The 18,567-nt window shown below is 37.1% G+C and overlaps 1 long non-coding RNA gene across 3 annotated transcripts; it reads right to left on the bottom strand.

Moving 5' to 3' along the window:
• Window positions 1-576: 576 nt before the first annotated feature.
• LOC115656679 lies at window positions 577-18,342 on the bottom strand. 3 transcript variants are annotated; one of them, XR_004001726.1, is made up of 3 exons: window positions 18,189-18,342; window positions 10,977-11,072; window positions 577-612 (listed from the first exon to the last, which is right to left on the bottom strand). It is a non-coding gene; the product is annotated as an uncharacterized LOC115656679 (long non-coding RNA). The 3 variants fall into 3 exon arrangements; XR_004001725.1 differs by lacking the exon at window positions 577-612 and adding an exon at window positions 6,056-6,401; XR_004001724.1 differs by lacking the exon at window positions 577-612 and adding an exon at window positions 6,549-8,023.
• Window positions 18,343-18,567: the final 225 nt, after the last annotated feature.

The following is an 18,567-nucleotide window of genomic DNA, read 5'->3' as shown; positions in this document are numbered from 1 at the left end:
TCCATGTTGATTAGGCCTCAACTGGAGTATTGTGTCCAGTTCTGGGCACCACATTTCAGAAAAGATAAGGACAAATTGGAGAAAGTCCAAAAAAAAAAAAAAGCAACAAAATGATTAAAGGTCTAGAAAACGTGACCTGTGTGGGAAGGTTGGAAAAAAATGGGTTTGTTTTGTCTGGAATAGAGAAGGCTGAGAGGGGACATAATGGTTTTCAAATATGTAAAAGGCTGGTACAAGGACTAGAGGAAAATTGTTCTCCTTAACCCCTGAGGATAGGAAAAGAAACTATGGGCTTAAATTGCAGCAAGGACAGTTTAGGTTGGACATTAGGAAAAACGTTCTATCAGAAGAGTTACGTACTGGAATAAATTGCCTAGAGAGGCTGTGGAATCTCCATCATTTGATATTTTTAAGAGCAGGTTAGACAAACGCCTGTCAGAGATAGTCTAGCAAATACTAAGTCCTGCATGCCCCCTGAGTGCAACTGTGTATTTTCTTACAAAGAAAATGAACTGAAAGAAAATGTAGACATACCTTGCTATTTTTTTTTCCTTTGGAAGTGGCAGAGCAATTTGTCAACATTTTGTGTGCCTCTAAGGAGCCGAGATGGAGCTGAAAGAGAATTTCATTTTCTCTGTCATAGAATATAATTCTGTATCCAAAACAGAAGCTTATTTTGTTACTTTTTACAAAGTAAAAGTTTCATAAAAATGGGCTTCAGCAGAAAACATTTAGTGGCTTTTAAAAGTATTTAGTCGTGCACGTTCAAAGTTAGGTGCACCTTAAATTCACACTTCTTCAGAGGGCTAGCAGGAGGCCTCTGCACCACTTAAGTTCTATCAAAACAGTGCTTAAGTGGGACTTATGTGGTGCAAAGGCCTCCTGCACAGGACTTGATTTTTTCAATGATTATACATATGCAATTGTGAGTGCCTAATATATATAAATAACCAATGTGCCTGTGCAAATTAGAAATGTGCACATGACATGACCAGTCAGATGCCTGCTAACCATAAGAGGAACTATGCACTAATTGCTGATTTGCACATATACGTAAGTTAGGCACATACAAATGTCTGTGCACAATTATACTGGCCTAATTTTAACAGTAGTTTTTTTCAGAATGGGTATTTTTATAGCAGTTAGTCCTAGTAGTATGCAGTACATACAATATAGGTTGATACATACATAGATGAAAAAGAAAGAACTGAGAGAGAGAGAGAAGTTAGGGACTACTGCTTTTATTCCATTCTGAAGTGAAGCTTTCTTCTTTTTAAGATCTCAGTTCAGCAAATCACTTAAGCGTTTGGTTAACTTTAATCAAATGAGTAGTCCCATGGATTTCAATTTATTCACATGAATAAAACTAAGCACATGCATAAGTGCTTGCAAGATCGAGGTATGAAAATGTAGGCATGGTGCAAATGCTTTTATATTCTCATGCTTGCTTATCCCCTAAAGCTGAGCATTGTCCAATTCCAAATGAAATAACAGACACTACCAGCATGTCAGTGATAACCATTTCTAATTCTCAGTTTCCCTCTAGGATTTAAATTAGAATCTGTTTTGCAGATAGTTCAGAGAAATCCTAAGGCAAGTCCAGTCCTGCAGTAATTGCACTGGCTCTGATTTGTTTTCCTAAACCACCTGTCAGTCGAGCTGTGTTTATTTTAGGAAATAAAGCTTATGTCAGAAAGGAAGTAATCTGAAATCATATGAAAGATTCTCAGTATCTGTAAGTGTTTAGGACATACAGACAAATGAACAAGAATACATACAATCATGTACAACATGAGGAAAGGTAATAACATAGTTATGTTGAGCTAGACCTTTAATTGACTTAAAAAGACTGTCTTTAAAAAAAGTAGAGGTTTTGTCTGATGTCAAATACCTTTACATGCTAATCTTTTAAATTATTTGATAAATATTTTAATACATTAAGGGCAGATAGATTCCCCCTGTCTGTGTATACACCACCAGCTGATGTTATTGTGAGTTCTGTCACAGGTTAAAATTTTCCTTTGTTGTGATGCCTAAAAAAAATGTGACAATGGCTAGACAGCTGGTGTGCAGAAACTATTGTCTTAGTGTGTTGACAATATTGTCTCTTTGTTTCCTGGCACTCCCCCTTCTGTCAGTTTCCAGCTGTCATTTCTCATACTAGATGTAGATTGTAAGCTCTCTGAGTCAGGGATTGTCTTTTTGGTTTTGTGTTTGTACAACTCCTAGTACAATCTGTGACTGGGGCTCATGGATGCTATCATCAACGTCAACAACAACAACAAAAATATTGGGGGCAATATGTTCCTATGATATTCAAAACAACATGTAGGACTTGATCTTGATGCCACTGAAATCAGAGTTTTGCCTTTAACTTCAGTGGGGACAGAAAAAAGCACAAAAACACTTACTACAGCTATTTTAGAGACACGTACATTTCAATAATCTCTGCAGGTGTGATGTACATATATCATTCTTATTTTGTCATTGCTGTGTGCTTGGTGTTTATGTGAACATTAGTTAGAATTAGAAGTTATCACTTTCCTCCCTTAAATCACTCCTTTTATTTTTATTTTTTAAAACCTCAACAATGAGCTGATAAAGAATAATGCTAATAGTATTGTGGTATTGGCTTTTGATTAAGACAACAAAGCATGCTGGTTATTTATTAACTAATTGACAGAAATGAAAGAGAGAATTTCAAGATCACTGACATTTAAAATGCAAGCCCTATACCTATTTTAAGTCACTCATCAACGTTTACTTGGTATACATGGGGTCAGCAAATACAATGCTAACATTGTCAATGGGAAAGTTGGGAATAGTAATGTCTACTAATAACTTACTGTATTTATGCTAGATCCATAACTTAATACAGTGGTTCTCATCCTTTTTCTGGCCAACACTTCCAGCCCTTTTCCATACTGCTTCCCTCCCACTACCACTCCAGAACCTCTCTCTGATGTCCCCTCCATCCCAGCTACCCAGTAACACAGGAAGGGTAAGGTGGCCCCTCCTCCCCTGACACTGATGTTCACACCCTCCTCTCCTGGTGTGGAGCATCACAACCTGAAAGTGAAAAGCTATGCCCTCATCAATTGATCCAATGGTAGATAGGGAATGATAGGGAAGTGAGTGTCTCTTCTATTGTATAGGGTTTTTTGTTAAAGCTATTAATATTAATATTTAGTATTTGAATGTTCATGCATTGTACAAACACTAAAAAATCTCTTATGTAGTATGTCCTGTTTGCATCTCTGAATGTGGATGAAAAGAACTTTTATACATTCCACTCACTTTAATAAAAATCTCCTAAAAAGGAACTATTCCTATGGAGAGATCAGATTATTTATTATCACCTTTCAGGACTCATTTGCACCATAGTAAGAAAAAATGAGCCTGTATAGTATTCTAAGTTAAAAATGAGCTTGCTTCATCTTTGCCTGGTGTGTCATGCTTGGAAATATGTTCCTGATGGCCTCAGTGGCCTTTGGCTTGATTTATAAATTATTGTGTATGTCACTTTCACTCCTGTTGGCTGGTTGCAAACTCTGTGGCTGAGGTCAGCAAGGACACAAGGCAGTAAAGCAATGTATTCCATTCTTCATGTCCAGTCAATCTTTGTCCTGTCTAGTGAGACTGTCAATAAATATGCGAGTCTACGCTACAGCTGGTTGACATTTTTTAACACTTTTTTTTCAAAATTAGAATTTTTTCCATTTTTTGTTTTTCCAAAATTGTGTTTTTTTGACAAAATTGGAAAAATTAAAATTTGTAGCTATGTTTTCAGCTTTCATTTCCCCTGTATTTCCCATCTTCAACCCACCAACCCAACAGTTCCATGACAAAATGGAAAAAAGGAAAGGTAAGAAGAAAAGGGAGAGGGGGAAAAAAGGGGGAAAATAAGAAAAACAAATGAAAATGTTCATAAACTGAACATTTTCAATAAAAATGTTCACAACAAAATGTATTTCTTTGCAAAACAAATGGAATTAGAATTACTTTGAAAATTTTCATGAATTACACACTCTTCCTTCCCACCCTCCTCCCCCATTTTTGACCAACTCTAGTTATTGGTGATAACTGTGAGCAAGGCCCATTTCAGCAACTCCTTATTATAGCAAAAGCCATTTAATTACATCCTTAAGTGGGGCATATGCTTGATGTTGGATCTCTGTAGAGGTGTATATGAGCTATGTTTCTCTATATCCACTGCAACCAGCACATTTATTTCAGGATAAGAGCAAAGCTAGGAGCTCATGGCTTTGACTACTTCTACAGTATTTGAAACACTTTTAAATTTTCCAGGGCCCGACTGACTTAAAGGATATGGACCAGTCACCTCAGTCATAATCTAGATCAGGCTCAGATCAGTAACATCCCTTTTCACCATCTGACTGCTATCCTGTTGCCTACGTGAAATGAATTAGTTGTCTCAGTCCAATTCTTAGTGAAAGTTTACTCAGGATCCAGTGCTGCATCATGTAGAGAAGAAGCTGCGCTGTGCTAACAGAGCTCGAAGGGATTAAGTGGAGCATAGGCTTGTGCTGGACCTTCGCACAGGAATGAATTTCACACTGAATGAACATAAAAATGATATTCAAAAAGAAAAAGAGAAAACCCCTTTTCATTTCATGAAGTCTTCAGCCAAATTACTAAATCATAATTTATTGTTGCTTCACTTAATAGAAAATAAATTACGAATGGCTTCTGAAGCTGGAGAACTTTTCTGGAAATGTGTAGGTTTGTGGGTTAAAAAATGTTTAATATAATACATACTGAAAAATATTCTTTCTAAATCAAAGGGCTGCTAATGATTGTTTTATCAATAATGCAATGCTATAGTGATTTTGACTTTGCGAAAGTAAATCTTTAAAATCTTGCAGCTATTATGACTAATATTTTATTCATTTTTAGTCTACATTTTTACTATCGATTATAAAATATATTTTTGTATTTACAGTATGTATTGTAACACTGTATGTGAAGCTATAATGAGAAGTGGCATCTATGTGATCACCTTGGAGAGTGGAGGAGGGGAATAAACAATGGTATGTCAAGCAGAAGAGAATTTAGTAAGCATGTATTATCTATAACCACTTATGGCAACTGGGCCAAAAGGTTATCTTTACAATGAATCAGATATATACAGTTTTTTTTTGTAGCCCTTGCTTTGTGCTCCATCTTATCCACTGGAGTGCTTGTGCCTTATACAAAGGATCGTGCCCCTCCCTTTGCCTCTTCCTATACTGATTCAAAACCTCTACTAGCAGTGTCTCTTGCCAGTCATTGGGATGAATCACGATGGCAGTAACTGGCCAGAAAGCAGAAGGCTTTTCCCCAAACTAACTCCATGGCAGACCACATGGAACTAACTGGAATCTTGGAAGGGGTACTACCCTTAGGTTATTTGCGTATTTGTGGCTTCATCAGTTCCACGATACCTCTGACCCCAGCCAGTAGCCTGTTGTTAATGGCCTGAGAGATTCAGTTAATATTTTCCGCAATTAGCCCTTCATTATGTCAGAAGCCTGTTAGGAATGAGGGTGAGAGAGTCACAGTTCCATTTCTCACTCGCTTAATGAGGTTAGTACTAGACTTTGAAGGAGATCAGTTGACTGATTTCTTGGCAAGCAGCCATGGCAAAATTCCTCATTAAAGTGTCTTTCAATCTCTCCTAAATTAAGGTGATCAAAGTTTCAGATGAAACAGCAAAAGCAGGTCTAAGAAAGAGTAGCAGAAGGATCGACTTGTGATTTTGTTTTGTTTATGAGAGATGAAAATCAATGATTTTAGTGAAAGGGAGGGATATGTTCCCAACCCAGATCAACATAATGCTAGTCCAGCAACCATGGTGAAGAGTGCTAGTTGGATCAATAATGTTTTCTTGTTTCACATAGAACATACACACATTTTCTAGAAAATTATGGAAAGGGGAATTAGGAATAGCCATCCCTGGTTGGGATAAAATAAGAACCCACACAAAGCTTTCTTTAATCAAATATTTATTTTTAAATGTACAACTTATTTTTACATCTGATTTTATTTTCACCCTCCTGTATACTTCATAATTCTCACTGGGGCTAAAAGTGGAGGATTGAAATACCACAAAATGGTATAACATTGCATTGCTTTTCTGTTTGCTACCTATCTGCAAATAGATCAAGGGTTTCTTTTTCAAATACAATCATAGTTTGAAATTATTAGCTGAATGCTTTGTGCAAATAGGTCTAGACCTGTAGCTCATTTATGAGACATTAGTTACAAGATTTAAAACTGAAGCTGTATGACTGATCATCTAGTTCATGTGGATGTTTTTGTTCTCTCACTGGAGAAGCATAAGTCATAGAATCAGGTTTCCAGTGTGAATGTTTTCAAGAAGATTTACTCCTGAGGGAATTCTGTGGAAAAAAAAATCTGTGCATAATATTTTAATATTCTACAAAATTCTGCAAATTTTATTATTCAAATAAATTTGGAGACTCCACCATGGCATTGGGGAGCACAGAGGTGGGAGAGCACTGTGCAGCTCCCACCTAGGACACAGACTCAGTGGTGAGGGGCTGCACCCAACCCTGACACAGCGCAAGGATGAGGCCTGCCCCTCTATGTCAGGCACAAAAGGTGTGGGCAGGCAGGCTCAGCAAGGAGGATCCAAGGGTGGAGGGGCTTAGTGTGGGGGGATCCAGGTGTGGATTGAGAGGGTTCTGTGTGGGGCAATGAGGGTGTGGGCAGTTCAGTGGGGGATCAGTGGGGGATCTGGATGCACAGGGGCTTGTAGGGGGGGGGTTCTGGGTGCAATGGTAACGGGACTCTCCAGGTGAACATAGTTGGGGCTCAGCTGGGGGGGTCTGGGTGTGTGGGGCTCGGATGCTGGGAAAGTGAGGCTTAGTGGTGTGGGGATCCAGGTGCAGTTGGTTGGATCTCGGTAAGGTTGGGATCCGGGTGCAGATGACTCATCGGAGTGGTACAAGTGCAGGGAGAGTGGGGCTTATCAGGAGTTCTGAGTGTGGGGGAGGGTGGAGGTTTGGTGGGAGGGTCTGGGTATGAAGGTTGGACACAGGGATTGGGTGGATGGGGAAGCAGCTCCCGGTACAGTGACCCTTCCCCCTACAGCAGAGGAGCAATGGGTGCAGGAAGTGTGAGAGAGTTTGCAGAGCTTCCTACAGTTGGGGGAGAAATTTGGAGGTGGGTCTGAGGTGGTCTCAGGTGCCCTGCAGGGGAAGAGGAATTCCTATCCTCCCCAGCCCAGCCAGGATTAGCAGCTGGGTCGCAGAAAATCAAAACACACAGCTGTAATTCCTCTGTCATCAAAGATAATGGTGGGCACCTTCTTCTGTTGTTTCAATAGATTTTAAGTTTTTCTTTCAAATAATGTTTTAATAACTTTATTAGGAGATACAATATATAAAGCATATGCCAGGAAAGAATCCTGTTGCTATGTGAAGGAGGGAGAAAGTGGAGGGGTGTGTGCTGACCTTTTAAAACAATCTGGAGTGTTACAAGCAGCATCCAATGAAGCAAAAACATTTACATAGGATTATCTTTCAATTCGCTTGCTAGTTTCATTCTTGAAGTTATCATTTGAATGATCTGTTTGATCTCATATAAGGAGTAACAAAAATGATCAAAACAAGTCTGTCATAATGTGCATCTCTAGAGCATGCAGCAGAAAAAGGAATGTCTAAAAAGAAACAGATTACATACTATGTTTTCTGGCTTATCTCTCCAAACCTGTCACATGTATAGTATTGATACACTCAAAGGACACCAGCATTTTTCAGTGGCTCTGTAACACCTTCCATGGAGGCAGTTGCTTGGGTCAGATATAATTGTTTTCTGACTTATGACTCACAGTTTAGACCAACTAGCTCTTCAAATACTGTTATTTGAATGCCCAGAAGGGAACTGAGTATCCTTCTATTAGGTAAATATGCTTTGTCTGAAAGACATAACATTTTATCTCAGCTTTTGTTATCATTTTCTGATTTCTTCAGTGTTGTCTTGTGACTATCCAGGGTCACTGCAAAATATGTTATGCTACTATTAATACATGATGTTCATATCAGTCTGCAGCATTTTTAGAGACCGTCTTGGCATGATATGCACTCTTTTAACAACATACCATATAATGTTAAAGGTTTTTTCTTTCCTTAATAAACTGTCTCCCTCTCACATCTCTCTCTCTCTCAACAGCTTTGGTGACCCGTTAAAAGCTTACTGTCACAAGGCAAACTTGCAGTCCTTGTCAGTCCTTGCTGAAGATCCAATGATGTTATCTAAGAAAGGAACTTTCTTCTTTCCCTGCCCACCCCAAACAAAAACAAGAGTTCAGACAGCAGGTTTGTATAGCCACAAATCAAAAAGGTCTCATGCTCTGACCTACTTTTCAGTATCTTTCAGGAGAATCAGTTCTAATACAAGCGTATGTCCCCTTTAATTTGAAACTTAAATCCATCAACAGTGCTGAGTGGGGCCACTCCACTCAATGCCACCACTTGGTAATGCATGATACACTAACATTCTCAAGATTGTTTATTTTTGCAGCTTTGTAGCAATTTAGCAGGGTTTTTTTTTGTATTATGCTAATTTTAAAACTAACACATTTATCCGAAGTACAGCATAAGATATAAATTACAACACAAATTACAGTGAGATGGGGAAAAAAGTCAGTATGTGAATATGTAATTGAAGACTGTATTATAATGCATACGCACAAGAGGGCCAAATTAAGGTTGCCTGGGCATCCTTTGGGAAAGCTCTATGGTCTGTGTTATACGGGAAATCAAATGGTCCCGTCTAGCCTTGGAATCCTAATTTTATTGCCTAATTTTTGAGTGTTTGACTCTGCAACTTAATATTATTGTAATATTGCGGGGGGGTGTTCATTTTGTGTGTGTGTGTGTGTGTGTGTGTGTGTGTGTGTGTGTGTGTGTGTGTGTGTGTGTGTGTGTGTGATTATTTATATTGTAGTACTGCCTAAAGTCCACGACCAAATTGAGTCTCATTGTGCTAAATAATGAACAAACACATAAATTACATTCCTGCCCCAACAAACTTATGATCTAAACATCTTTCCTATATATATTAATGAAATAATGGTCAAACACTGAAATCAACAACTATACTTGAATGCACAGGGCTCAAGATTTTGACCCTAAAAGCTTTGCTTCACAAACATGGGTTTTTAGTTTATCTTGTTTTCCTCTTTTCTTCTGATATTGTGTTTATATGTTCCATTTTTGTGAAGCTGATTTAATTGAGAATAGATGTTAATGGGGTGTTGGATCTTTTCCCATCCAGTCTTTTTACTATTTTATGAGAGAATATATATAATAAAAAGATTAAAGACACTGGTATTTCCCTCAGTTGGAGGAGCGAGATTCTGATCCATGACTAATTTTTCAGTGGGTGTGTTTTGTTGTCTCAGGTGCTTCACATAGAATTTTACTTGCTCTGGAAAGCACTATAGTCCTTAAGTAGGTGAATAATATTTTCAAAGAGTTTTCTTTTGGGTATGCATCAGCTCTGGTCCTATCAGAGTAAAGATTTTAGATATTTAAGATCTGAAGCTTTAGTTGAAGAATAAGACATTGCTCACTGTTGCTCTGTGCTCTATTGTCTTCCTTTGATATCACTGTTAGCTAGGCTTTAGACGTGCAAATGAACAGCATAACTACATTTCTGGTACAAGTTCCTTCTCTTATGTTAGGATGGGATGAGATGAGAGAAGGTCAAGCTTTATATAAAAGCTATGTAATTCATAACTTGGGCCTTTGATTTTTATTGACAATTGAAGTGGCAATAACCAATGACTGAGCCATTTCAGATTATTTTATACACTGAAAAGTAACTTAAATATTTTGTCATTTATACTCCGAAAAAAAAAACCCAAAAATTCAGTTTAAAAGTGAAAATTCTAGTAATCATTTTAATCCTGAATCATCTCTTATGACACATAAAGGCCCAAATTCTGCCCCTATATCAAGAGGTTAATTTCCTGGTGACCTCAGTGGAGTTACACCTACAGAATTGATTTTGGCCCACATTGTGTCACATTATCTATCTCTTTGAGAACCCTGCAATATCAATGCATAACAGATTGAACTGCAGTTTCAACCCTAAATTTACTAGCTTTGAGAATGACACAGTATCTTTAATAACCAAGTCAAACCAAAACAAAAAACCCAATCCCTCCTCCCTTCTAGTTTTTAAATAATATTAGCATCAGTTTGCAGCTTGGTGGGTTAGAACTCTGTAAAATACATTAGCCTAGTCCCCTAAACAGTCATAGTTGTGCATTAGACTAGAACCTGAATAATGTGAATTAGTTGAACAGCTTACAGTGGTTTAACACTAATTCTACAGCAAAAATTTTGGTTCTGCTTATGCTCAGAATTATCCTGAATTGTCTAATAGCTGTTTGTTTGACAATATACTAATTACTGGTTACATCAAAAGTACACTCTAGAAATGGCTTCTCTAGGTCACTTTTCTGTAGGATTTCTTTCAATGGGAACATTTTTTGAGGAAACACACCTCTACCATATATACAATATATTGCACACAGACGGTATTAGTATGTTTCTGTTTTGGAGCTTCATTTCTTGTGAAGTTAAGAAAGATAAATGAATCTCATAACAGCTTTATTCTACGTTATATTTCCCACTGACTTAAGGACCAAACTCATGCCCAGAGAAACTCTATTTAAGATAATTTGCGGCAACCATGAATTTGACACTGAAACTGTAAAGAAAACCTTGCAAAATGTTTCCCCTTAGGATCTTCCCTTTTAACATGGTGGCAGATAATTACAAATGTCATAATCACTTCCACCACTTTATTATTCAGTTTCACAATCTGCTTCCTAGTTTCTAATTGATAATACACTGAATTTTTGTTTAAGGCTGGTGTTCAACTGCTTATTACTTCCATTACACATATTTATTATTATTATTATTATTATACTTACTTACCTCTTCTGAAGGTTGAATTCTTAGTACAGCAATTCTGACCTTAAGATGAATCAGTGTAGCACATTTTTCAACAGGATGTTCCTCACTCTTCATTTTCTGAATGTAATAGTAAATGGATTTGCCAGTTTAGATTGAACTGCAATTTGTTCCATGACCAAGGTGACTTTTTTTCCCATCATTCGGGGCATGTAATTAACTGAGAATAAAAACAATGGAATGTCCAAACAGTCTAACATCCTGGAGATCTGCCTATCAGGTATTGTCATCTTGATGGTCATGGGACAAACTCATCATAATAGCTGATTTACAACAACCAAGTCAGTATTTTTTCACACTTTACAATAGTACAGCATGATGATGAATTCTCTTTTGTCGAAAATCACTATGGCAATTTTAAATTCTGACACAATGTTTCGTGGTTCCAGACAGCTCTACTTCGACTTTCATGTACATCATATTCACATATATTATAATAATAATAATGTGAAAACTTAAATATTTATAATCAAAATAATTCCCCGATGTTTTTTCCTTAGAGTTTGCGGATTATTTTGAAGCTGAGAAATAACGTTCACTAAAATACTATGAGCTATATTCTTTATTCTGTGTATTGAATGCAGAGGGGAACAGAGCAGCGCTCATTCTTCAAAGGGATATTCAAAGAGTGAAAGCAGGTATGTGGCATATTTTCCCCACTACATAACAGCCTCTTTCCTTACCTCAGTCTCAAGGCATGAGGTCTCCTGTAAGTAGTGTGTTTGCGCCTCACATTATTAGAACTCATAATAGTCCACTCTAGACCATAAGTAAGGCTACGATTTAGTCACAAAGGTCATGACAGTCATTGACTCTATGACTTTGCCAGACCTCTGTGACTTCTAGGGCTTCAGGAGGATGGGGGAGGGACTGTGCGCCCCTGCTCTGCAACTGGGACTGGTTGGTACCAGGATCCTGCAGCTTCAGCCCTGCGGCTTCCACCAGGGGCTGCAGTGGGGGCCTGCAGCGTCTTGGCTTGGCGGGGGCCGTGTGCCCCATCCCCTACTGTATTACAATATAAATATTTAGTTCTCCCATTTAATTGAAAACAAAACTAATCCTCCACCCAGTCATCATCTACTGAAGAAATTCTGCACATTTTAGGTTAACTGTCCTCTCCCCCAGAAATGTTGTGTGTCTTTGGACTAATCTTGTTTGGCAGACACAGGTAAGTGATGTCTTCTCTTTATGCAAAGCACCTATGTGCTATTCTTGGCATGGTTCATTCTTACAAAAGCTTTCTGTTTACTTTTGATTCTCTTTTATGTATTCCTGGCTTGTCTTTTCGGATGTTTATTTTTAAAGCCTCAATATAAATGAAAGAAATAACTAGAACAGGAGAAAGGATGCACGTGATGTTCTGTAATTGCAATATTCATTGTGCTAGTGGTAATTATTCATGCCAGATCACACAGTCTAATAGATAACTTTCTCCTTGCAGTTAATATATTGCTCTTTCTATTTTACAAGTCATTTGAAAGAATTAACAATTGTGGGGTTTTGTTGTTAAAATGAAATTCAGAAAAAAAATAAGTAATTCTGCTGAGTAGATAATTAATTCTGCTGGAACAATATCACTAGCTAGAAGGTTTTGTTCATGGATTTAAAGGCAAAATTAATATTCTGTCTCTATTAAGCTCTCAAGGAGCGCAGTTGCAATAGCACCACTATTATTTTTCACATACAAATCTATATATAGTTATAGAAATTGTTTAAAATTAATTTTAACATAGATACTGTAATTTGATAGACAAAAGCACAATATTTCGTACTGCTGGTAAAAACAATATAGCTGAAAGATGCATGGCTAATACCAAAATACATTACTCTATATGTCTCTGAACAGCATAGGCATGGCCATTCCAGATTAGCCAATGGTCTAAAAGCAGATACTGCTATTGAATCGACTGATGATGTCCCCTTCCTCTCCCCAACCCTAGAAATACTTAAGATAGCAAGATAAATACATAGTCTAACATTCTGTGTTTTGTTGTGGCTAGCATCAGATGCTACAGAGTGGTTGTAAAACTCCCATAATAGATTAGTATGTACTTATTTAGGTTTATACAAAGAATTAAAAAAGGTACCTATCCAGGGGTCTAAAGCCCCCTGCCATAAATTATTTTAAAAAAAAACCCAAAATTAAACCACCCACCCAACACCAAACTTTCCTCCACCCTACAAATTAGCTTTCTCTCAAAAGCTTACTTCCACAGCAGCTTATTTGTATACATCATGTGTATAGTCAAATAGTAGAGATGGTTGAAAAATAGTAAATATTTTTTCATGAACTACTTCAAAAATTTGGAAATAATTGAGGGTGAGAGTAACAGAAACAAAAAGGATGGGATTTCCAAAGTGCTCAGTATTGGCTTAACTCTATTTCTGCTGAAGTCAGTAGTAAAACTCCCATCAACTTCAGTAGGAGCATGTTAGAAAATCTGTCTCAGGGTTGCATATTATTATTCTTATTAGCTTAGTTTACAATTTAGAGACTACGTAGTTTGTTTTTAAATAAGATAAGTGTGAAAAGCTATGAATTGATCACTAATACGACTTAGATTGTAAGCTCCTCAGGGCAGGAACTAACTTTGTATTATGTGCCTAAACTTGTACAGTGGGGCCTTGGTCTCTTTGGGGCCCCTATGTGCTACTACAATATAAATAAATAATATCAGGCCACATGTCTCTTCTTCCCTGTTTGTTTTCTCTTCTGCAAGACTCTGTCATATTCTCTCCTCTTCTCCGGAACTTGCATTTTTTAAATGATTTCTTGTTTGTTTCCTACACTGCGTGACTGGACCGTGAGCCTCGGAAATAATGTGGGTGCAACATCTTTTCAGAGACCTTGTAAAATTTACAATAATTGTAGTTTAAATGGGCCCATCCTCCTTTTATTTCAGAAGAGCAAGAAAACTTGTACAGATTTGGTACATTGTTGAGGTAGATAAAAATGTGTTATGTTCCTTTTGTTGACTCTGCAGCTGTAGTTAACTAACAAACGCTGTTCCTGGAGCTCTGGTGACATCAATTGATGATACTTGTGTGCAGCAGTGCTTTTGACATGATAGATTGCTATATGTAAGGTGAAAGGGTTTATTTTGTTGGGAACCAAGAAGAGCCACATCAATTTCAATTCCAGTCAAAACATGGAAAGACCTTAGTGATTTCCAAATACAAAAGGACAAAATCAGCATCGAGTGAGGGTATTCGTGCTTACAAGGGCCTGATCCTGGGAGTTTTCAAGCACCTTTGACTCCTGCTAAAGTGTATGTTTAAATGTTTGTTTAAAAATGCTCAATTGCCTTTCATAAAAACAGGAGCAACTCTTAGATCAGAGTATAAATGGCAACTCAAAAAGCAAGTGAAAAATATGAGCTAAAATTATTTTTGTTAAATGCCTTTAAGAGATTTTCTTAACTGCTATTAATTTAACTGGCACAAGGAAATGAAAATGTAACACAGCAATGGAGGGGTTAGTGATATCAGGGAGAAGGTTTTATTAGCAATGACTAGGTAATGGCACCTGCCTATAGCATAATGGTTCTCAACCAGTGGCGAGTGTACTGTTGGGGATACTCAGAGGTCTTCCAAGGGAGTACATCAACTCATCTAGATATTTGCCTAGTTTTAAAACAGGCTAGATAAAAAGCACTAGTGAAGTCAGTACAAACTAAATTTTCATAGACAATGATTTGTTTATGCTGCTCTATGTACTATGCAGCATTGAAATATAAGTACAGTATTTATATTCCAATTGATTTACTTTATAATTATATGGTAAAAATTAAACATAAGCAATTTTTCAATAATAGTGTACTGTGACTCTTTTGTATTTTTATGATTGATTTTGTAAGTTTTTAAGTGAGGTGAAACTTCGGAGTACACAAGACAAATCAGACTCTTGAAAGGTGTACAGTAGTCTGGAGTGGTTCCCAAAGGAAAAAAAATCTTATAACTACAGTTCCAAAAGATCAAAGAATACCTAGCAGATGGGAAATGCATTTGTTGGGCTCCTCCATGAATATGAGGACAAATGAAAAGAACAAATACTAGAAGCACTAAAACAAAAACTTTGAAATTTTATAATTGCAGTTTTTGTTGAAAAATTCATGAACTCATTAGTGTTAACACCAGGGACAACCAATTTTTTTGTGGGGGGGAGGAGTGGGGGAAGCTAGAAAGAATGTAAATAAGTGTGTTTAAAAAGAAACCCACAAGTTTGAGTTCTCTTGTTCTGTTCGCTGCCTCAGCTTTAAAATAATTTTCATTTTTATTGTGTTTTTTTTTCATACCATAAAGTGGTATGTTCTCCAGCACAGTAAACTCTTTATACCATTCTAGGAATAAATGCATGTAACCACTGACTTTCCTATCTCATTACCTACAAAGCTTTTAGTGTGAAAACCAAATGCTTGGTGTGATATTAACTCACAAATGCAGAATGAGTCATATTGTCATTGCCTTTTACAGTGCAAAGCAAGGGAACTGCTTCCCATCTGAGATAACTATAATATATGAATTTCAAAATTACTAGAAGAAATGGTGATTTATATTATCCCTTTTATAATAAATTGCTACATCTACTGGAAATGGGCAAAAGAGGATTGCATTAAAATAGTCAACCTTGGGGTTAGATCTTCAAAGGTATTAGGTGAATAAAGAAGATAAGTTGAATTTCACAACTGTTCCATTTAAATCAATGGGAGTTAGGCACATAGGCACTTCTGAAAATACTATTAGGTGCCCATCTGCATCTATTGTCACACAAATATCTTTTGTGCTATGCTCTAATTATTTTTCTTGAGGTAAAAACAAACCATTAGGAAGGCAGAAAAAGTTCAATTAACCTTCTTTTAAGTGTCCAAAGCTTGGCCTTTTATTCAGGGGAAATTCACATTGAATTCAATAGGAGTCTCAAGGATTTTATTCCATTTTTGTTCACTTCTTACTACCTGCCAAGGCCCTATGACATGTTGCTGTACAGTCAGAAGATTTGCAGCTGAATTTATTAGGTTCAGAGAATCTGAATAATTTTTCCACAAATTCTTTGGTGCTTATCTGCAACCCTGAAATTTTGGTCAGAAAATTGAAAAATTGGATTTTGGGGAAAGTTTGGGGCTAAAGGTGGTGTGAGTATGGATGAGTGGGTGGTGGTAGATGTGGAAAGGAACTTTTCTATTGCTTTGATTTACTGGTTTGCTTAGTTAATACATTCTTTATAATTCTTCAGCATGAAAAGAGTAGTGTCCATGTGATATAATCCTCCTCATAAATCTAATTCAATGAATTTATGAATTCTTGGATAAATTGGTAAGAAATTATTGAAAGTTTTCAAATTATGCAATCTGGGAGGATAACTTTCAGGAAAATTGTTCAGTATTTTTCAACCAGGTTACGGAATGGCCAATTTTTTTCTGAAAAATTCATATTTTAATAAAAAAACACTAACAATTTTTGACAATATGTCTATATATTTTACAACTTTTTAGTTAGCATTTTCCATAACTTGCACATTCTCTGGTGGACTAGACAGACCATGATCATCTGAAAGACACTCCTCCGCTATCTCTGAAACACTGCTGTAAAACTCCAAAAAATGACTGTTGATTATATTTGGCAATTTCTCTGATTTGTAAAAGAAGCCGTATTTCATTTACATGAATTATTTAGATACTTCTAGTTCCATGGGATGATCTTCATGAAAATTAGTAAGTGCAAATTAATCTGAAAGTAGAACACAAGTTATCTGCTGTGCAGGAAATTTGTACTTTATAATGTTCTCTGCATACTGTGTGCTGCGTCCTGAACATTTTAAAAATACATTGATTTGGACTCTGTTTGTCAGCCTATAGAATGGAATCCATCACCCTCCTCACTGCAGCTATTTCTATCACATGTATGTAGGCAAATAGCTCTGGCCAATTCTGTAAATAAACATGCCTTTAGCCCTTAAAAAATTACTTTCTTAGTGCTGTCTTTCTGAGCTTGCCTATGCTTGTAAATAGTGAGTTAAACATTGCGGGATTGGGTCTCTAATTGTCTTCATTGTAGACGTTATCTAGCCATTAACCAGGTATCAATGATATAAATACTCATGGTGGATATATCATGCACTTCAGAGCCTATGCCACCTCTTTGTTAGCTTTTAATCTAAAGTGTTAACATACATTTCATACATCTACTGGAGTCAACAGATTTTATGTGGGGTCAATCCCAAATCATTTTAGCAGAAATATGTAATCTGGGAATCTCAGAAACCTCAGATTTAATTTCTTGTTGTTTTCTATGGATTTACATTTGGAGCTTCATGGCCTATTGTATTCAGTGATTGTATTTCATGCTTTCACCTAACTACCCTGGGTATCTATCTTTCATCCTGAATTATTTGATTCTGGTCAGCCACCTTTCTACAGATGGTGCCTGGTTTGCAAGATTGTAGTCTTGGGAACTATGTGGGTGCAGTGGGAAAAGAAAGGAGAAATAAAAAGCAAATAGAGAACATGAGGAGAAAGTAAATAGAGGAGAAAAGAAAAGATTGACAATTTTGTAAATGGTGTTTTATTGTTAATATTTTGCTCTGGTAGATGCTCTTCCACAGTGATACATATCAAACTTTTTGTTACTCATCTAATTGTATGTGAAATGATCTAGCAGGGCACATTTCTGCAATTTGAAAATAATCTGCTTGCAAGATAGGTTTTATAAGAACATAGTTTTGTCTCTCAGTAGCAAGAACAACAATAACAAAACACCTAGGGTATTGCTGTTACAGAAACTTAAATTGCATAACCCCAAACTCCAGCACTTATTGGATATGGTGTTCTTATCCCTTTGGATCAATTGAGACAGACAACTTATAAACATTTGCATGTATTATATGACTACTTTACAATGCATTTGGTGCTGCAAAATTCAGAAGGATGGTAACAGAAGAGATGAATGTTAGACAGATTGTGGTGCACTGGAGGTTAATATTCTGCCCCAGCTAGAACCCCTACAACTATTGCCACAAATTAGGCTTGCCAACATTTTCCCCAAACTCCTGCTCTCACTTCTAATTACTGTTGTGGAGAGTATTTACAGGCTAGTACAGCAGGTCTCAGTATACCTGGAATGTAGTGTTGATTCTCCATTGTCACTTCCAGGTTATCATAAATTAAGCATTTACTGTACCTCTGTTGTAAACACTCCTGTCGCTCTGCTCCTGCCTGCACCATAACACCACCTGGGGCTTGAACCTCCCCTGACTTGCTCCAATGAGAACTAACATCACTGAAATCAAGATCTGAGGGGAAAAAACAAGGTCCACAGCATCAGAACTGGCTGGATTCCACCTCCAGACACACAGGGAGAAGAAGAAAATAGGAGAGTAAATAAAACTCCTTGGCAGTGAAGGGAGGGCTTTTCCTGACTTGGGAACATGCCCCCAGAACAGGATGTGCTGCCTGGACAAAACTGAAAGGGAAAATGAGAGTGCTAAATGCTCTTAGAAGGGCTGTGGTAGCAGGAAAGACAAAGGAAAAAAGCAGGACAGAGAACAATAAACTCCATT

Source organism: Gopherus evgoodei, chromosome 8 (genome assembly GCF_007399415.2).
Source record: "Gopherus evgoodei ecotype Sinaloan lineage chromosome 8, rGopEvg1_v1.p, whole genome shotgun sequence".
Lineage (NCBI taxonomy): Eukaryota > Metazoa > Chordata > Testudines > Testudinidae > Gopherus > Gopherus evgoodei.
This window is presented reverse-complemented; position numbering and strand designations above follow the sequence as displayed.